Source organism: Onychostruthus taczanowskii, unplaced genomic scaffold (genome assembly GCF_017590055.1).
Source record: "Onychostruthus taczanowskii isolate IOZ18803 unplaced genomic scaffold, ASM1759005v1 scaffold136, whole genome shotgun sequence".
Classification (NCBI taxonomy): Eukaryota; Metazoa; Chordata; class Aves; order Passeriformes; family Passeridae; genus Onychostruthus; species Onychostruthus taczanowskii.
This window is the reverse complement of record NW_024498529.1, coordinates 603,390-622,856: the sequence shown is the minus strand read 5'-3', so window position 1 is coordinate 622,856 and position 19,467 is coordinate 603,390. Positions and strand designations below refer to the sequence as shown.

General features: G+C 49.3%; 1 protein-coding gene and 1 long non-coding RNA gene across 18 annotated transcripts in view; one reads left to right on the top strand and one right to left on the bottom strand.

The window, feature by feature from the left end:
* The window catches only part of PPFIBP1 (PPFIA binding protein 1), a 656,824-nt gene that overhangs the window by 41,438 nt on the left and 595,919 nt on the right, over positions 1–19,467 (top strand). The window lies entirely within an intron of this gene.
* Positions 18,297–19,228, bottom strand: LOC121332079. Its single transcript, XR_005952109.1, has 3 exons — positions 19,144–19,228; positions 18,949–19,050; positions 18,297–18,706 (listed from the first exon to the last, which is right to left on the bottom strand). It is a non-coding gene; the product is annotated as an uncharacterized LOC121332079 (long non-coding RNA).

Genomic DNA, 19,467 nt, shown 5'->3' with positions numbered 1-19,467 from the left:
ACCCCACCCGCCCCCCTCCCTCCCCCCTGGCCCCGGCCCGGAGCAGGGGGTTCCCCGGGAGGGGGCCGGGGTGGAGCCCGTGCGCAGGAGACGGTCCGGAGGAGAGGGCGAGGCTTGGAGGAGGGAAGGCCCCGTCCCTCCGCCCCTCCTCCGGAGGGAGCCCTCCCTAACCACCCCACCCACCCCTCTTCTCACCCCCTTCTGAGGAGGGGGTCCCCCCTATCCTACCCACACCCCCTCCCCCCAGGACACCCTCCGGAGGAGGAGGGGGCCCTCCCTGCCTCCACAGTGTGATGTGTGGAAGCCGGAGTGCCGGCGCTGTGTGTGAACAGTACTGCAGATCCGCAGAGCGCGTCCGGCCCCGTGTGGGTACTTCAGCGAGGGCAGGGGGCGCCGGGCTCCGACCCTATGGGCTTTATTCTCCCGCACCCCGAGGCCCGCGGCTGTGGGAAAGAGGGAGAGGGAAGGACGGGAAGAGGAGAGGTGGGGAGGGTGAGGAGGGATAGAGAGGGGGGTCGGGGTGAGGAGGGAAGCAGGAGGGGAAGGGAAAGGCCAGCTGGGAGAAGACGGAGGGTGGACAGAGGAGGGGAAGAGGGGAATAGAAGGGGATAGCGGGGGAGGGACAGGAGAAGAAGGAATGAGGGGGTCGGGTTTGGGGGAAGAGAAGGGAAGGGTTTCGGGGTGAGAGGGAGAGGGGAGAAGAATGAAGAGACAATAAGGAAGAGCTGCCAGCTCCAACCAAGGGCTGCTCAAACCCCTTCTCAATGATTTGCTTTAATTAACCAATGCAAATGAACCAGTCCAAACCACATTGATACGGTTTTATTATTTTAAATCAAATTATAAATACTGCAAAATATAAAACAATACTTTAAACACCAAAACTCTTCTAGGAGATATATAGGGCAGGGCTGCACTGCACCCCCAAAGTGACAACTGGGATAACCAGGAGAAAAGAAAATCCATACTGAGATTCCTGGGAGATTGTACTGTTGAGGCGAACACCCCATGTGTGGAGACACAAGGCTTGACTCCATTTTCTCAGAAAGCTGATTTATTATCTTATACTAAAATACTTCAGCTCCTCAGGAGGCTCCCAGCTGAGGCTCCCAGCTCCTCAGGAGGGGAAAAATCTTAGGAAAGGATTTTTAATAAAATATCATAGCTACATTTCACCCTTTTAAATTTATTAAATTAAATAGAAAAAGAACGTTTGTAATTTCTTCTACTGGGCCCTTGCAGAAGAGAGAACAAACATTTCTTGAGGTTCATCTGTTACCAATCAAAACCTCAATCAGCTGCTGATGTGGAATGGTCAGGGAAATTCTTCAGCTGTAGAACATTCAGGGAAATTCTTCACCTGTAGAATATCAAATTCTATCATATCACTAAAACAATCTTACAATATAAGAAAATGCAAAAACTCATGCAAAGAATGTTCATTGTTTCACAATGAACTCAGTCCAAACAGCTGAGTTTCAGGACAGAGTCCATGGACTGAAGATGTTCTTCTTTGACATCCCTGGAAGTCCCTTTTGGTCCTGAAACAGGCTTGCAGAATTCTGAAACAAAGAACTGCTAGAGAAAACAACAGGAATCATCAAAAATCCATTGACAGTCATGGAACCATTCAGAGAAAATTCTGGAATGCTCTGGCCACAGCCCTTCATTGAACCACTTGGGCTGAGGCTAATTTTTGGCTTTTCAATGCTTTTGAGCTGCTAGCTCTTTCCACTTTTCTTTATTAATTTTTCACATTTTTTTTCTTTTTCGTTTTTTCCAAAAGAAGAGCAGCAGCAGAGGGCCTCTAGGACCTTTTGGTGACCCTGGTCCTGGTGGGTGGACCAGGGACCCCAGACCTGGCCCACAGAACGGTGGCCCAGGTCTGGGCAGGGAGCTCAAAGCTCCCAAACCCAGCACTGGACAGGGCGGTGGCCCCGGCCCAGGGACACAAGCCAAAAGGCCCAGAACCAGCCCGTGAGGCGGGCTCTGTGTGCTCACAACCTGGCAGGACCATGCTGCCAGTGCCTTCAGAGCAGAAATGACCAAACACTTCTTTTCCCCAGAAGCACCACCGGTGCACACCAGCAGCTGGGGAAAGAAGCAGTCTCTGGAATTTTCATCCCAGACTGCTCCTGCTTTCTGCCCCTCGACACCACCCCCACCCCCTATGGGCTGGGGACCAGAGGCAGATCTTCCAGGAGCCAAGTCCCCCATGCCACTGGGGCGCTCGGGGGACGGCAGGCACTCCAACCCCCAGGGAGATACCCCCGACCACATACGAAATGACCCACAAAACACGCTAAATTGGAAAACAGGCAGCCGAACTGCTCCTGCAGTCCGCTGGTGAGCCATGCCCCCTCCACGGAAGGACAGGCTGTCCGCAGGGTCTGATGCGAAGGAAGGAGCTCCGGAAGCTGGCAGGACAGCCGGGGTGGGCGGTGCGGGCGGCACGGGTGCCGGGATAGGCTCGTGAGACGGTCCCATGGGCTCAGCACCGCTCTCGGCGTGCTCCTGCACTGCAATCGGGTCAGCCGGAGACAGCGGCACCGGCACAGGCCGGGGGGCGGCGCGGCTGCAGGATGGCGCCCAGGGCATCCTCCGGCGGGCAGACAGCCGGGGAGACACGGCCCCTCTCTGAGACAGGCTCTCGTTGATCGCCGCTGCAGTCAGTCGCGTTGCCTGGCAGCACGGGCGGATCCACAGGAGGCGGTGCTACCGCGGTCGGGACTCCGACAAACTCTGCCGGAGACGGCGGGGCCGGGCCGGGCGGCGGCGGGGCGGCGGGGATCGGCGCTTCCCGCGGGGCTGGCCGAGGCGGGGCGCCGGCCCGGGAGGCACTGGAATCGGGTCCGCGCCCTCCCGGGGTGGGGGAGCGGAGAATGCTGCGGCGAAGCGGGCGGGGCCGGCTCCCCATCCCCCCGAGAGAAAGAGCTGGGGGGGAAGGCAGCTCTGTCTGCGCACACTCCAAGGGAGCAGAGGAAAACTTTTCCTTAGCCGTGGGCGATGCGGGGGGGCTGGGAACCAGCAGTTCGTCGTCTTTGAGAGATTCCTCTCCTGCCGTACCTGATGGGAACGGGGCGCGGCCGCGACACCGAGCCACGATCCCCCCCGCAGCCTGTCTTCGTTTCAAAACATGGAAGAGGGCTCGGAACACTGCATACATTGTTGGGAGTTTAACACTCTGGTCACTTGTCCACTTAAAAACAGACTCCATGAAATCCCAAAGATCTAAATCGAGGGAGTATACCACATTTGTAAAAAATCTATGAAATTTTGCCCATCTGAAAAACTCATAATAATGTCTCTTCCACAAAACAATTCCGTCCTTGTGTCCCCACCTGCGACAGAGCTTAATAATCTTCTCATCTGACGCAGTAAATGGAACCTGAGCTTCCGAAGGTACATTTTGCCAACGTTCCTCCCACATCCTGCGAATGGCAGGATCTTCAGGAAGGGAAAAAGTAACAGTACCTTGAGACAGTGTCCTTGTGGATCCAGCTTTGCAGCTCTGCTGCTCTGCGGTCTCTGGACACGATGTCCGGGAAACTCCAAAAGGTTCTTCTTCTTGCCTTGGCTGTGAACTCTGCCCATCTTCAGGGTCTCGGTTCTTCAGCTCCAGGCTGGACTCCGTGGTCACTCCTGGGATGACCATCAATGCCACACATTCGGAGGTCACCAGTTGTTGATGCGAACACCCCATGTGTGGAGACACAAGGCTTGACTCCATTTTCTCAGAAAGCTGATTTATTATTTTATATATTATAATAAAATACTACATTAAAACTATACTAAAAGAACAGAGAGAAAAGGATCAGAAGGCTACAAAGAACAGGAATAGAATAGAATGCGTAACAAAAATCTTGTGACTGCTCACAGCCTCGGCACAGGTGGCTGTGATTGGTCATCAATTGAAAACAATCCACATGGACTAATGGAAGATGCACCTGTTGCATTCCACAGCAGCAGATAGTTATTGTTTACATTTGTTTCCTGAGGCTCCCAGCTCCTCAGGAGGGGAAAAATCCTAGGAAAGGATTTTTAATAAAATATCATAGCTACATTGTACAGCTTCTGCCAGCCAGAAAAATCCTTGGTCTGAGCACGCACCTGCAGGATGTCATCAATATCCTCCTGGGCCTTTTCATTCAAAGCAGATTTCTACAGATAATTAACGAAATACAGAAAATTAAATGGAAACGAAAAGGAGCAGCTTCCCTCAGGACAGCAGGCTGCAGCATCCAAAAGAAAATGAACAGAAAGATTATGGACTGGGACCATCCCAAATCCCCAATTCCCCATGTGGGATACCACTCTGCTTTGCTCTGTAAATCACCGCTTCTCTCAGTGGACAAACCCTTCAGCTTTGCTTCCAATTCACCGAGTTCCCAACTGTGGCCACCGAAATTCTCTGCACTGTGTCCATGGCAGGATCCAGCGAGACACGCAGGGAATTCCCATGGGAACGGTGCCCAGGAAGCTCCTGGCCCTGCCCTGTACCTGCAGCCCAGAGGGAGATCTTTTCCCACAGCTGCAGCTGAGCTCGGTGTGTCCCGACGCTTCCCACGCTGACACCCACAGCTCCCTTCGCCCGCTGCCTTAGGGAGTGTCCCTGAGGTGCCAGCAGGAAAGGAGCCTCTCAGGGACATGGATGGGAATTCAGGGGGAGAAAAGGAGTTTTCAGTCTTCAGCCTGATCCAGCAGCTGCACCTGGCGGTTGCTGGTAAAGCCCCAGCAGAGGCCACCTTGACCAGGGCATCACTGCCAGAGGCCATTCCTGCAAAATCAGGGGGAAAAAAGGGAAAAACCTTGGAGCTCCTGGAGTTAGCCAGGAGCTTTGCCAAAAGACTGGAAGAAAAACTCACGTCCCTGGCAGAGATAAAATCAGAGGGGAAAAATGCAACCTATGGTGATGAAAATAGAAGGGAATGATTGGAACCATTTGAAATGGATAAGAGGAAATGGCCTGATGTGATCCCAGGGGAGGTTTAGGCAGGATATTGGGAAGTCTCTCAGTGGAAAGGCTGTCCAGCCCTGGCACAGCTGCTCAGGGCAGTGGTGGAGGCCCCATACTTGGAGGGATTTAAAGCTGTGTGGATGTGGCACTTGGGGACATGGGACAGTGGTGGCCTCAGCAGCACCAGGGAACAGTGGCTGCCCCCTGGATCCCTGACAGTGGATCCCTGGCAGTGTCCAAGGTCAGGCTGGACAGGGCTGGGAACAACCTGGGATAGTGGAAGGTGTCCCTGCCCATGGAACTGGATGGGCTTTAAGGTCCCTTCCCACCAAACCATTCCAGGATTCCATGGTTCTACACAAGAGGACCGGTGCTCAGCTTTGAGCTGGGAAGTGTAAGGAGTCAACTAAATTATCAAATTAAGTCCAAGCCGCTAGTATTTCAGGGAATGGCAACATCTAGACAGTAATAAACAATTAGAAAGTCAAGGGAGATGCTCAAAATACCAAATAGCCCAAGGCAACGAGGTAAACCCCTCACCTGACCAGTGACTGCTAGGCTGGGACACTGCTGTGTCTTCTCAGTATGGAATTCCCCAAATAAATCTGTTATGAATCCTGTTTCTATTTCTCCTGAAGGGAAAATGACAATAATAATTATCAATGAAAATTAAAAGGTCACATGTTACAAACAAGTATGTATGTATCTATCCCACATACAAAATATTACGTGTATAGAGACTCAGTTAAACACTGAACTTGGCTGAAAGTTTCAAAACTAAGAGGGAAAACTGCTTTTCACCCTGAGATAAGAAGTCCAGCTGTGTTTCTGTAGATGCTTAAGAAATGAAATTACATTTTTTCATTTTTGGATTACCAGGGGAATGGGGACATGGTGATGTCTGGTTTTGTTTTCCCTAAACACATAATGGACTTAAATAAACCAGAAACATCCAAAATTGACAGCTCTGAGTCTTGCATCATGACTAAAAGGGTTAAAAAGTATTTCTGCAGCTTTTAAAATAAAAGCAATTATTCAAGAGCAGTCCTAGAGGTTTTTCATCCAACCAAGACTTGTCCTACGTAGTTCCATGAAAAGATCAAGCTCATGGGAAAACCCCACCCCAATAACTGAGCTTATGCAAGAAAGAGAAATAATAAAATGCTGACTGAAGCAGCTTTTACAGCTCTTTGGAGTCAGTGGTGATCTGGATGATGTCTGACCACTGCTGGTGGAATTCTGTGGCTGTAGTGAAACCCTGGAAATCAGTTTGGCTACCTCAGCCTGAGGGAAAACCCAACTGAGCAGTGCCAGGAGAGCTCATGCCATTCATTAACTGTTGAGAGCTTTGTAACAAGCTGGCTCCTGGATAAGGGCCACAGCCAGATTAATCTGCCTGAGATACAAACAGGAGAAATGTAGAGGATTTTGTAGATAGTTAGCTAGCTAACAAAGATCATGCTGGAAGCAAGAAGGAGACGAGGATAAAAGCGGCAAGGTCACTGTGCCCTTGCCGAAACTTGAGGTTGTGGGAGAAGCTCGTTAGCTAGCAAGAATGAAGGAACGATAGTAGAAACCATAACAAGGTGAACACAAGAATGTAAACGTAGACGTAGTTGACTGATAAATGACTAACCAATGATGAGCTCAATTTTTGCAATATGCATTAGCCTTATTAACACTGCTATAAATGTGTGTGCCTATCCAATAAACTTTTGAGACTTGTTGTTCATCATCTGGTCAAGGATTTCAAAGAACTTTGCCCTAATAACACCCAGTATTTTCCTTTCATAATAGAACCTACTGGGGTCTAAATTCCCTAACTAGAACATAATAACTGGAGTTAACTGTTGAGAGCTTTGTAACAAGCTGGCTCCTGGATAAGGGCCACAGCCAGATTAATCTGCCTGAGATACAAACAGGAGAAATGTAGAGGATTTTGTAGATAGTTAGCTAGCTAACAAAGATCATGCTGGAAGCAAGAAGGAGACGAGGATAAAAGCAGCAAGGTCACTGTGCCCTTGCCGAAACTTGAGGTTGTGGGAGAAGCTCGTTAGCTAGCAAGAATGAAGGAACGATAGTAGAAACCATAACAAGGTGAACACAAGAATGTAAACGTAGACGTAGTTGACTGATAAATGACTAACCAATGATGAGCTCAATTTTTGCAATATGCATTAGCCTTATTAACACTGCTATAAATGTGTGTGCCTATCCAATAAACTTTTGAGACTTGTTGTTCATCATCTGGTGTGCAAGTCTTCCTTCTCCATCAATTAACCCCATAATTAGTATTTCCTGCCTTGTGAAGAGGTGCCTGTATCAATCCCTGCACATTTCATAGACCTTGCATGAGTTGATGCCTCTGAACAGAACTGAAATTCCGCTCCAAGAAAAAGCTCCAGCATCTCTTTTGTGTGTTTTATGGAAGTATCCTTCCCTTCAGCTCAGTCCTGTGCTGGTGCATTTTGCCTTTTCGCATCACAAGTCATGTGACACCTCCAATCATTCTTTACTGTCCTTTGGAGACCTTCCATATTCACCACAATGCTTTCAGCCAGCAGAAATAAACCTGTGGAATATCTTGGGTTAAAGTTCCAGACCATCCTTACCAGGATTTTGTCAGCTTTGGTTTCACTGATGCCTTTAATGTTCAGTAGCTCCTTCTCTGGTGCATAAGCCATCACCTCCACTGTCTGAAATCCAGCTTCTTCCAGCTTCTTCGTATCACTGGAATTTGTGCCACATTGCTGGGAAGGGAGGGGGAAAAACAACACATGTTGGTATTTTGGATTGTTTTGGGGTTTGTTTTGAGAGAACACAAGTAAGAATTTTGTAAAGAAGTTTGCAGACTCACCATGTTTTGAAGGAAAAAATTTAGGTTGGCTATTATGGGGAATTCTTCCCTGTGAGAGTGCTGAGACCCTGGCAAAGGGTGCAGAGAAGCTGGGGCTGGGGCTGCCCCTGGATCCCTGGCAGTGTCCAAGATCAGGGTGGACAGGGCTTGGAGCAAGCTGGGATAGTGGCAGGTGTCCTTGCCCATTGCAGTGGGTGGAGCAGGATGAGCTTTTAAGGTCCCTTCCACCCCAAACCATTCCAGCATCCCACGGCTCCAGCTCTGGCGGGGCCCTGCCGGAGCCAGCAGCACCTCCTGGGTCCCCCAGCCCGCGGTCTGGAGTTCCCCGCATTCCCCGCCCGGGGTCCCCTCCCGGTGTCCAATTCCAGCCCTTTGTTCCGTGCCCCTCACGGCGGCGGACTTGTCACGATCCTTTGCCAAAGCTACCTCTCCAGCTCTCCCCCTCGACAGATCCCTGGGGCTGTGCCGGCCCTTTCTGAGCCCCTGGCCTGAGCTGACACCCTTTGCTTTGCACCAGGGGCCACCCCAGCGATCACTCCCACTAGAATATCCCCCCCACTCTGGGTGTGTGGCTGCTGGAAGCTGGGAGATGCCTCGGGGTTGGATTTTTGGAAGGGTGATTGGGATTTAGCACCTATTGCAAGCGCTTGAGGGACTGCACACATTTGTACAAAAATGCTGATTTGTGCCCAGGGCTGCCTAAACACCCATCCTGAAGAATTCCAGGCCTTCTTCCTTCTTTCTCCACTACCATTCAGTTAAACTGGAACCTCTGGGAGATGGAAGGCTCCCACAGAGAGCTGGAGGATTGCAGGGAGAGCCGAGTTCATCAAATCCCACTTGACCTCTGGTTCTTCAGCTCCTCCACACAGATCCCTCAAAGGCCCAGGAGCTGGGGACCCGGAGCAGCAGGAGCTGGGGCTGGCAGGACTCTGCTGGTTGCTCCTCGTGGTTCAGCCCTGTCTGCAGCTGAGAGCAGGCAGGGGATGGACGCGGTTTGCTGGCAGGCAGGTGCTGTGCCCCGGCAGGATTTAATCAGCAACTCCAGTCGCCTCCTGCTCCTTGGGGTGTCCCGAGGTGACCTCACAACCCAGAACTAACACCCAAGCTGGGAGCTACCATCCCATGGATCCCTGCCTTTGGGAGAGCCCATTTCCAACCTTTGAGAGCAAATGTATTTTTCTGTCCCTCATTTACAGACCCTGAACAACGAAGCTCTGGCCCTGGCAAGCACAAGGAGTCTGGAGCCAAGTTAGCACAGTGTTGTAGTGTGTTGTTTGGTTTTGTCGCAGTTGGTAGGTTCCGTTTCCCCCAATTATTAAAGTGGTTCGGTCTTGGGATCCTCCTCCCTCCCCGGTTATCCCCTCCCCATGTATAAGAGCTGTCTGTTTGTTGTCTCCTCCCCTGTTGCCATGGTTTTTTCTGTTAACCACTCCCTGAGCTCCTGTCCATCACCCACTGACTCCTCCTCTTATTCCAGAAAGTTTTCCTCCTTTCAGTGGGTGATTGGACCAGGAAATAGAGCCCCTCCCTAATACATCCCTTATTTGCTAGCCGGTGTGTCCCTCATAAGTATGCTCCCTCCTAAGTTCTCCCTCATTGGTTGTTGTGTTGTCCCCACCCAGCTGTTCCACCCCCTTTATATACTATTGTATCCTCTTGTTCAGGGTCTCCTCTCAGATGGGTCCCGTGGAGATAGTGAAGTTCTGGATTTCGCCCCCGAGAGGAGTCTCTCTTTTCTTCATTCCTTCACCTTCCTCGCTGATCAGCGCTGCCTCTTGTGAAGGCGCTCCCCGCATGCCCCTGGTGCATCTGGGTGGTGCCCCCCCGCTGCTGCTAGCTGCTGTGCTTCAGCTCAGCCAGTGCGATCTCCTCCCCTAGCCGGGGGGACTAGAGGAATCCTGACAGCAGCGCAGCAGCACAGGAGCTGGCAAAGGAAATGGTGGGAACAAGGACACTGCACAGTCCACAGGCAGGAGCAGAGGGAGTAGAGAAGCAGGGAGCAAGGGGCTCCTCCCTGAGCAGGCATTTAATGCATCCTCTGGTCATTTTTCCAAGTGATACCCACTGTGTACAAGGATAAGGTGGCCAAAAGCAAATCTCCATCACCGAGTCAGTGCCAATGTCCTCTGACCTGAAGCAGCTCTGCTGATTCCAGCTCTGCTCCTCTCCATCCCACCTGGGTTATTTCCAGCCATCCATGAGCAGGGGTCACTTGTCCCCTTGGTAAGGACAGCCCACAGCCAGGCCCAGAAGTTCTGTTCTTGCAGAGGGATGCATCCAGCTCTGTTTCATGCCCCCTGTGCATCCTCCTGGGAAATGCAGCAGGCCCTGGGATTCGGGTTCCCAGCCATGCCCGGCCCGGGTTCGCTTTCACCTCAGTCCCTTGGGTTTCTGTCCTCACAGCAAATCCTGAACTGCACCCCAGATGACATCCCAGGGCTCCTCACCCAGCTCCAGAAGGCAGCAGAGGCATTCCCACAGCCCAGAAAAGGGAGGCAGAGCCAGAAGAAAGGGCCAGCAGGAGCAGTGCAGCAGCTGGAACAAATGGGGAGCACAGGGGGGCACGGATGAAGATGGGGGGACACCTCAGCTCCTGGTACAGCAGGGCTGGATCGATGCCACGGAGCAGCCACAGATCCAGACCCAGCAGCTCGGGAGGTGCCGCTGCTCTGGGGCACCTCTGGCAAAGCACACGGAGCCTCTGGCACACAGAGGGAGTTTGCCTTTCCCTGAGCCCTTCATTTTCAGTAGTTCTGGTCTCAACACCCATTTCTGCTATGCCTTCTGGACAGCAGGGAGGTGGAACCTTCCCAAAAGGGGATGTTCTCACCAACGTGTCCTTCTCTGCCCCTTCTCCTGGCAGAGGGAACACTGACCCTCTGAGCAAGACCCCGAGCGAGACCAAGTTCATCAACTGCTTCCAGAAAACCAAACGGGCTTTGAACCTCTTGGTGAGACATGGAGGAGTTTCCATCCCATGCAGGGATAGGGCTTTTCCCAGTGTATCCCAGCAGTGAGTGTTCAGAGGGAAATTAGAACAGAAAACACTGCCAAGGGACAAAGGTGTGAACTCCAGGTTCTTCAGAACCCAGGACAAACACTGTGTCAGGTTTGTGCAGGTTTCCTGGGACAAGCTGTTAAACCAAAACTAGAAATATCCAGTCCAGGATGGGACAGAACATCAGAGGCTTGCAATGCCTGGGTCCTTTCATATCTAGGCTTGGGAAGTCTCGGCTTGACAGCAGCTTAAGTCCCTCATTGCCCTGGTATTCCTGGCTCCTTTCTTTCTCCATTGCCAGACCCTCTGGATTGTGGAGGGGATGAAAAGCAGGAGCACAAAGAGATTCCCAGTGCTGCCAGCTCTGCTCAGTGAAACAGGAGAGACCAGGAAGGGAAGGAGCCAGCAGGAATTCTGTCAGTTGTGACCAAACTTGTCCAGCGAACACATCCTCCAAGCTCCTTCCTGGGCAGTCATTAATAAGGAAACTCCAGAGGTTATAAACAACCTTAATGCAGGACACCAAGCTCAGCCTTTTCCTTGGGAAGCAAACAGGGATAATTTGTGCCCGCTCAGGATCAGAAGGAGCAGCTGATCTGGCAAGGGCCCAGGGTTGAGGGTGGAGCAGAGCTGGGACTCCATGGTGGAGCCCTGCCACGTTCCTCCCCCTGTGGCTGCCGAATCCCGTTCAGTGGGTCACCCTGCTGCCAGCACTTGTTTCCCACTTCCCACTCTACACTAATGTTTTATCTCTGGCATTTCCAATGCTTTGCATTTCAGTAGGTGTGGGGAGCCTGTCTCCCATGGCAGCAGTGCCATCAGCCCAGGGCAGGAGGAGGAGCTGCATGGAAGCACAAACTGGAGAGGTTTCTCACCACAGCTCCGCTGATCGCTGCTGCCGAAACCCAGTCCTTGCAGTAAATCAATCCCAAGTGTTTGCTCCTCTGTTCCGCCACAGCTCACTTCAAATACCAGTGGATCTGGAGCCTTTCAGTGGCCAGAGCAGCTCCATGTGCCACAGACAAGACCTTGGTGGGAACTTTTCCTTGTCAGCAATTTGCCAAGGGACCCTCAAAACACCAATCCTGTTGTTTTCATTTGTGGAACCAGTGGGATTCTCAATGCTGCAAGAGGCAGAAGCAACCTTAACCCTGGCCTCTCCTCACTAGGACTTCCAAAAGAAGGCAAGGTTTGTGTGTCTGTTCAAATCACCTTCAAAGGCACTGATTTAACAGAGAGGGGATTCCACCCCTCCTGAAATTCATCCAGAATTAGAAATGGACACAAAATAAAAAGGAACTATTCCTATGCCCTACACCACGTTCTCGTCTCCCCCCGTGTGACTGAAAAGAGAAGGCACACTCAAGGTAGGGTTAAACTGTGTTTCCTTCCTTTTTCCAGGCCAAACTAAGGAAGCATATCCAGAATCCCCACTCTTTGGAGTTGGTGCATTTCCTATTTGGGCCAGAGGAACTGGGAAATCTTATTCCCAGGTGTCATGAGGAGAAGCAGCTTGAAGTGAACACAGGAACCCCAGCAAATCTGAATCTTTCCACCCAATCAATAAATCTTTACTGTGAATATCAAAACCTGGGCCTCCAGAGCTTTTTTAGCAGGAGCTACATACCCGGATTTGTTAATTTCCTAATATTATATCTTCCCAACAAAGCACTGGGCATCCAAGGAATATAGAAACCACTGGTTACCCCTCTGGAATGTCAGAGCTTGGAAAGAAGGGCAGCTGGGGCTTTTCCTGGTGTGAGGTGTGTTTTACGCGTGAGGTGTATTTTACCTAAGAGCTCCTTCCCACGTCTCCCCCTATATCCACCAAAAATCCCCAGCTGTATCCACCAGTTCATTCCCCAGCTGCGTCCTCCCTCTTTTCCTTTACCCAACAGAATTTCGACAGGTGAATATTCCCCTCTGGAATAGCCCCTTTCATTCCAAACCTAATAGCAAACAAATAATTTCCTCTGACCTTCAATACTAGGATTTCACCAAGAGCTGGTGGATGGAAAATTATACTCTCCCAGCCCCTGCTGGATTCTTGGAGCAGGGATTCTTTCTCTCCTTCCCCTGCCCCCTTTCAGGCTTTGTTCCACAGCTTTTGCTTCCAATCCTTGGATCCTTTCCCTCACTCCAGGAGCTCCCCAGCAGTTCCACATCCTCTTTTCTCCCATTCTGATAATTTCTCCAGGAATGGATCTGTGCATTTCAAGTCCCTTCTCTTTCCTCCAACAGTTCCCACCAATCCACACCTAAAACTGACACAAGGAGCGCTCGGTGCCCACAAATCCAAACCCAGACCTTGCCATCCCTAAACTAGCAACTCCAAACACACAATCCTGGCAAATTTGCATTAATTCAAACCTAACATTCAGGCCCCACAGCTCAGGCTGCAACACAAAGTCAGTGCAACAAGTGATCCACAGGAGCCATGGGATGTTCTGCTCCTCCTGCAATGGCATTTATGGCTAAGCAGGTCAGAACACGGCCTGAGCAGACAGGACTGGAGAATCAACACCAAGCAACGACCCCTGTGCTTGACAGAGGTGTGGAGCATCCCAGTCCAGGCCCTGGGCTTTTACGTGCCTGCTTCTACTGCAGTGAACCTGGCAGGGGAACTGGTAAACCAGAGACCCTCAAGCAGAAATAAAATCCAGCTGCAGCAAAGCCCATGGCCACATTTAGAAACCCTTCAGCAAAAAAAAAAAAAAACCTTGGAAAAGCAAAGGTGGTATGGTTACCTGGAGCTCCAGGGGACTGAGGGGAAGGTGGGCAAGAAGCAGCCAGCAAACAGCTGCCACTGCTTCTCCCTCCAACCACTGCAGCAAAGGCAGCTTCCCTGCAATTTCACACTCAGCATCTCTACCAAGCTCAACAGCCACCAAAAGGCACTGCAAGATTTACTTCAGACTTTTTTAGTGCTGCGCTTGCCATGATCCTTTGGGCACAAGGAACCTTCCAGACTTTCCCGCACCTTCACTGGCTCGTTTTGGCACAGCTGGAAAAGTTCACTGTCAATTCCAAAAGGATCTTTCCGAAGCCAGAACATCCCCAGCTTTGCTTTCCCCTTAAATGTTCTGTTCCCTGCACAGCCAAGGCCCTTCCAGTGCTTGGCAAGTGCCAGCTGTGGAATCCAAGCTCAGAGCCTGCCTGGGAGGGAGGAATGTGCGTGCCACAGGAAGAGCATCCCAAACCTGTCACTGCCAGCCCTCCCTTCTCACCACGGCTCCAATGGCACCAGAACTGTCCCTGCAGGCAGAAAACCCCCTCAGGAACAGCAGGAGCTGTCTTCAATGTACCACTGGGCTGGAAGAACAGAGCAGCAGCTCACAGGGAGATCAGGGGCACCTGCTGAGCCAACAGCAGCTGTGAGAAAGATACGGAGGCAGTACCTCACCAAAACTACTTTAAAACAAATGCCAACACCTCGGGAGTCACTCCAATGTTGACTTCCTAAAGCAAAACCAAACACGGTTTTTATTTTTAGGTTGTGAAAAATGCAGTTTATATGATTGGCTCTTTGCAAATATTAATACTATATCTATAGAAGTTATGTTGGAAAGTTATGCTTTATTAATCTCTTTTAAGTAGTGTGGTAAATATAGTTTTTAGGCTATGGCATAATATAAAATAGAAACTATGTGATGTAAGATACTTTTTGTAACTAGCTCAAGGAATGGGTAAGATAATCAAGAAATTCTTTGCACAGATAGCAACAAGACACCAGGATCCCAAGAGAAGAATTATTGCCTCCTTATGGGGATAGCCCAGACTTCAAGGGACCAAGACGACTGAATTACAAGATGAGGAGGGGAGTTGGCAATAACCAAGAAAACACCCTTTGTTTGAAAGGAATTTTTGCATCATGTATGAGATATATGAATACGCAGTGGGCTATTGCTTTTAAGAGTTAATCCTTTGTTAGCAAAACGTGTTCCAGAACAGAGCAGAGCACTCAGATGTCTGTAATCCTTTGCTTTTTTTATTGTCCTTTATTGTCCTAACTCTGATTGTCCAAATTCTTATTGCTCTAATTTTCATTACTATTTTTATAACCATTTTATTATTATTAAACTTTTAAAATTTTAAAACAAGTGATTGGCGTTTTTCACAAGATGCTTGGGAGAAGTCCATGCCATGTTAACCCATTTCTCTGCGTTGTTTCCAGACTGCTGATGTTCACTTCCCAGCTCTCACCTGGCTGCCAGCGCCATGGCTGGTACCACACGGACACACGAGGCTGCTGCCAGCTGCCATTTCAGCAGCTCCGGGGACTTGAACACCCCCCACACCTCCGACCTCCCCGGCCCGAGTCCACCCAGCACTCCCAGGGAGCTGCTGGCAGCGGGAATTCTCCCTGCTGGCCTTGCCTCGCAAACCTTGCCTCCAGCTCCGGCCGCCACCTCGCACCTCCAGCGAAAGAGGAGCTGCATCCTGCTGCCTGCTCCCGGCGCCGCTGGCCCCACAGCCCGTGTCCCCACACCGGGAAACGCCGTGGAAAATCGCGCAAGAAGCGCGGGATCGGCGTCAGACTCGGGTTCAGGCAATCGAATAGACATCTTTGAGAAGGGCGGGCTCCTTCCGGGATGCTACTTCCTCCCCTACCGCCATCTTTGGAAGGTCAAATAAGTCTAGTGCCGACCCGCCATATTCGGTGTGGCGTCACGTGACTTCCTGCACATTGGCGACTGGCAGAGATCGCTGTCGGATGAGGCACCATCTTTAGTGTGGCATCACGTGATCACCGGGCTATTTTGCCATCTTTGGTACTGGCGGAAGTAACTCCCGGGTGAGACGCCATCGTTGGTGTGGCATCACGTCACCGCCTCACTTCGTCACCATCTTGGGTGCTGGCAGAAGCAGCTTTCTGCTGGGTCGCCATCTTTGGTGTGGTACCACGAAGGCCCTCGCTCCTTACAAAGGTGTCTCCTCGGCTGCCTGATGCCGACCTGGCCCCGCCCCTTCCCGCCGTCGTGCCTTCCGTAGTGACGCGCAGATCGTCACTGTGGAAAGGACTGCACAGCCCGGCAATGGCTTCAGAAAGAACCATTAAATTCAAGGGAAAGGCCATTTCCAAGAGAGGTGTTGGAGGGGCGAAGGCAGCGTGTGCGGTTCTGAGCTGAAGTGCTCACGCCAAGCCTCTGCCTGGGCTCTGATCTGCAGCTGCCCGGCTCAGACCAAGGGTCCCCGTAGATCTCTGGTGCTGCTCGCAGCTCGCCCTTGTCTGCCCTGACCAAGCAGGGAGGTGACGGGGGCTCTGCCAGTCTCCGTTTTTGTTCTGCAGTGTGTTATGAATAAAAGTTACCGATTTTTGTTTAAGGTTGCAGAGTTAAAACCGGTTGGACCAGTTGCTGTTAAGTTAGCTTCATTGTTAAGAGTTCTTCTTCAATTGCCTGTTAATGGTTGGTGATTAGCCATTGTCACCCTGGGGCTTGCCAGGGAGGGACACTGGGACCCTGGAGCAGCAGGGCATGGGAGTGGCATCAGAGCTAGTATGCAGATGAGAAATGCATTGCTCCAAATCTTACAGTTTTCCAGGAAAACCCCTAAAAACAACGAGCCAACATAGAATTAGGGGACCTAGGTGATGTTTAAGGGTGAGTGCGTAGTCCAGTGCCTGCTTGGATCCTTTTTGCTTCTCACCCTAACCTAAAGATGTTGACTAGGGAGAGGACCCGAGGTGTTGGACCTAAAAGATGGAATCTGCTAATCTCCCGTGAGGACGGAATCCCCAGCTCTGCCTGCAGACCAGCGGACAGAGCTGCATCACCCTCCTCCTCCTCCGTGCCACTCCGGGAGCAACGGCAGTGTGGACGCGACCCGTCGATTTCTCCCCACCTGAGCTGATTCTTTTTAATAAAGGCATTAAAAAGGAGAAAGATCTCCTGTCCATCTATTTCACAGTGCAGGCACACACACGTTCAGTGCAGCTCTGTGTGTGGTCTCTGTGCTATTCGAGTCCTTGGTAAAGATGTGGTTTGTGGTCAGCGTGAGCGGCTGCGGAAGGGATTTCTGAGGGGAAATTTAGCTACTACACTTGTTTGTGACTGACCTCTAAATCACCACTTGCAAAGCCCTTTGCAAAGACACTCATCCCTTTCCTTTGCCTCCTCACAGAGCCTGCAGCTGGCTGGCATCCAGTCTCTTTAAAATGGTAAATAAACAAAGGTCCAGGGAGCAAGCCAGGGGAGCAAGCCAGTGTGCCTCTCACCAAGCATTTCGGGCTCTGGAAAGCTAATTGTCTTCATCAGGTCCTTCCAGCTACACCTTACACTCTGCTAGAGCAACACCACCTCCTGTGCACTTGCCTTAACCCCTCAGATGACACCAGGAGCATTGGCAGGAGCAGGGACACAAAGCAGCAGGCAGGGAACAGGATCATCATCATCACCTTTTTTCCCAGTTTCATGTCTTTCAGCTCTAGCCTGGAATCAGGTTTTTCATATATCACAGCCAGCCAGGTACTCATCATTAATTCGCTCAGAAGTTTTTTCGTGTTTTGCAACACACAAATCCTTGTGGCAGTCCTTTAAATCCTTCCATCTGGAAGGATCCAAATTTGTTTATGAACAATAATTCTTGGGTACCTCAAGTCTGAACGTAGAGTGAATTCAATCCAACAGTTCCCAAGTCAATGCCAAACTCTTGGTTATTTTGAGAGGAATTGTTCTTCATTTCCCACAATAGAGCAGATGTATGTAGACCACCATACACCCACATAACATATCCAAATGAATCTTTTGACAAGTTTTGAAGTATTTTGTTAATTTATTTAGCTTAAAATTCTTGACTAGTGTGATCTCAGTTCAGAGACTTCTCTAATAAATTGTCCACTGGAGGTTTTATTCCCCAGGCTCACCTCGGTGTTTCTCAGAGAGGGGTGGGAGGTGCTTGCAGAACACCACAGAAATCAAGGAACAGTGACAGTAACTGTCAGTTCCTCTGCCAGTAACTTTGTTACCTTGTCCCACATCACCTCCCATGGCTTTCATAGGAAATATTTTTTATCCTTTACCCGCCCCTTATGTCTTACTCTGAAGCATTCTACTTGGTGGAGCAGCATTTTGCATTTGACTGCTGGACCCTGCAGATACTCAATCTAGAAACTACTTTGATTCCTGTTAGATTAAAGAATTCACAATACTTCCCATTAAAGTCAGTGTCAGGTTTGGGGTTTTCCCCCTTAATGAAAGTCTTCAACAACCAACCTTTAAACAACTCAGTAGATTTTGTAAAACTGCCTCCTTTCCAATATTAAAGATGTTCTTTGAGAAGCAGCTCCTGACAATATAAAATGTAATATATATTACACACTTTACTGTTTACTGTAAAGGAAAAGAAAAAGAATTCAGCATTATGTTTGTATTAGTATATTATATATACATTATATATATTATATATACAAATTTGTATATTATTTGAAAAAAAAATTTGAAAAAAAACATGAAATTATTTGGAAATGCTGTGTTAAAATGTTGGTTTTTACAGTTGTTGAAACAGAACCTTTCTTCTTTATTGAAAAGGGTTTTTTGTTTGTTTTTCCCCAAGAAATACTATTACAGAAATTTATTTGTACCTGCAAAATGTTTATGTTTTGATCAACACCACATTTTGTAATTGTAAAATCTGATAGTTCAATCTGTCTTTGCACTACCTTATGGGATCATTGTGTCCTGCTCCACACCTGCAGGCACCTTGCATATCCTGTTTTTCCCCTCAGATTTCTCAGCAGAGCCTGAGGCCCATGAAAAGATATTGAAAAAGATATTCATATCCATAAATCACCAAATAAACTGTACCTATGGGATCCAGAAATCTTATGGGATGCTTTTGCCCGTTCTCAGCACTCCAGAGTCACTGGTGTTGGTTTAATCCTCACAGGATCCTGGGGAAAGAAGGGAATGAATAATTCTGCATCCAGTCTGAGGGCTACAAAATATGTTGAATAATTGCACATCAAGTGAGGAGGATCAAAGGGACTATTGCAAACCAGCTCATTTGCTGGAAAAAAAGGCAGCATCCTGTGAGAGGAGAAATTTGTGATAATCTAATTAAGAAATATGTAATTACCCCTACACTTAAGGCAGTCTGAGCTTCCAGTTTACTTAGGAAGGAAGTCAGCCTCACCTAGATCCATGGGAAAGGTATGGAGCAACTAATCCTGGATTTTCAGACACACGAAGGACAAGCCAATCTCAACCAATCTGTGGTTCTGTATTGCTCTAAGTTCTATAAAATAGTAATTTACAACAAGTTGATGGGAAATATTCAGAGAATGTAGAGAGGCAGAAATTACTTAGCACATGCAAAAGTTTTTGTTACCTAAGTTGGTGGATTGATTTCTTCCAATATAATTCAAACGACTTTAAATATTGAAGCAGAGGAAATGTATTATAAATTGGCAGCTAGAAAAGGAAAAATAAGATTACTCTATAGGTTTTTTTCATATTAAAATAAAAAACCTGGGGGAAACATTGCCAATTTTCTGTTACAGTATATTTCACAGCTTCTGTACTGTATTTTTTTTGTTGAATGGGTTTTTTGGTAAACTCTAAAATTAACTTGAGGAAGAAAAAAAATCAACTAACAACTTCACTGAAAATTTGATGTATGAAGTACACATCGTGTCTTGATTATACATTTTCC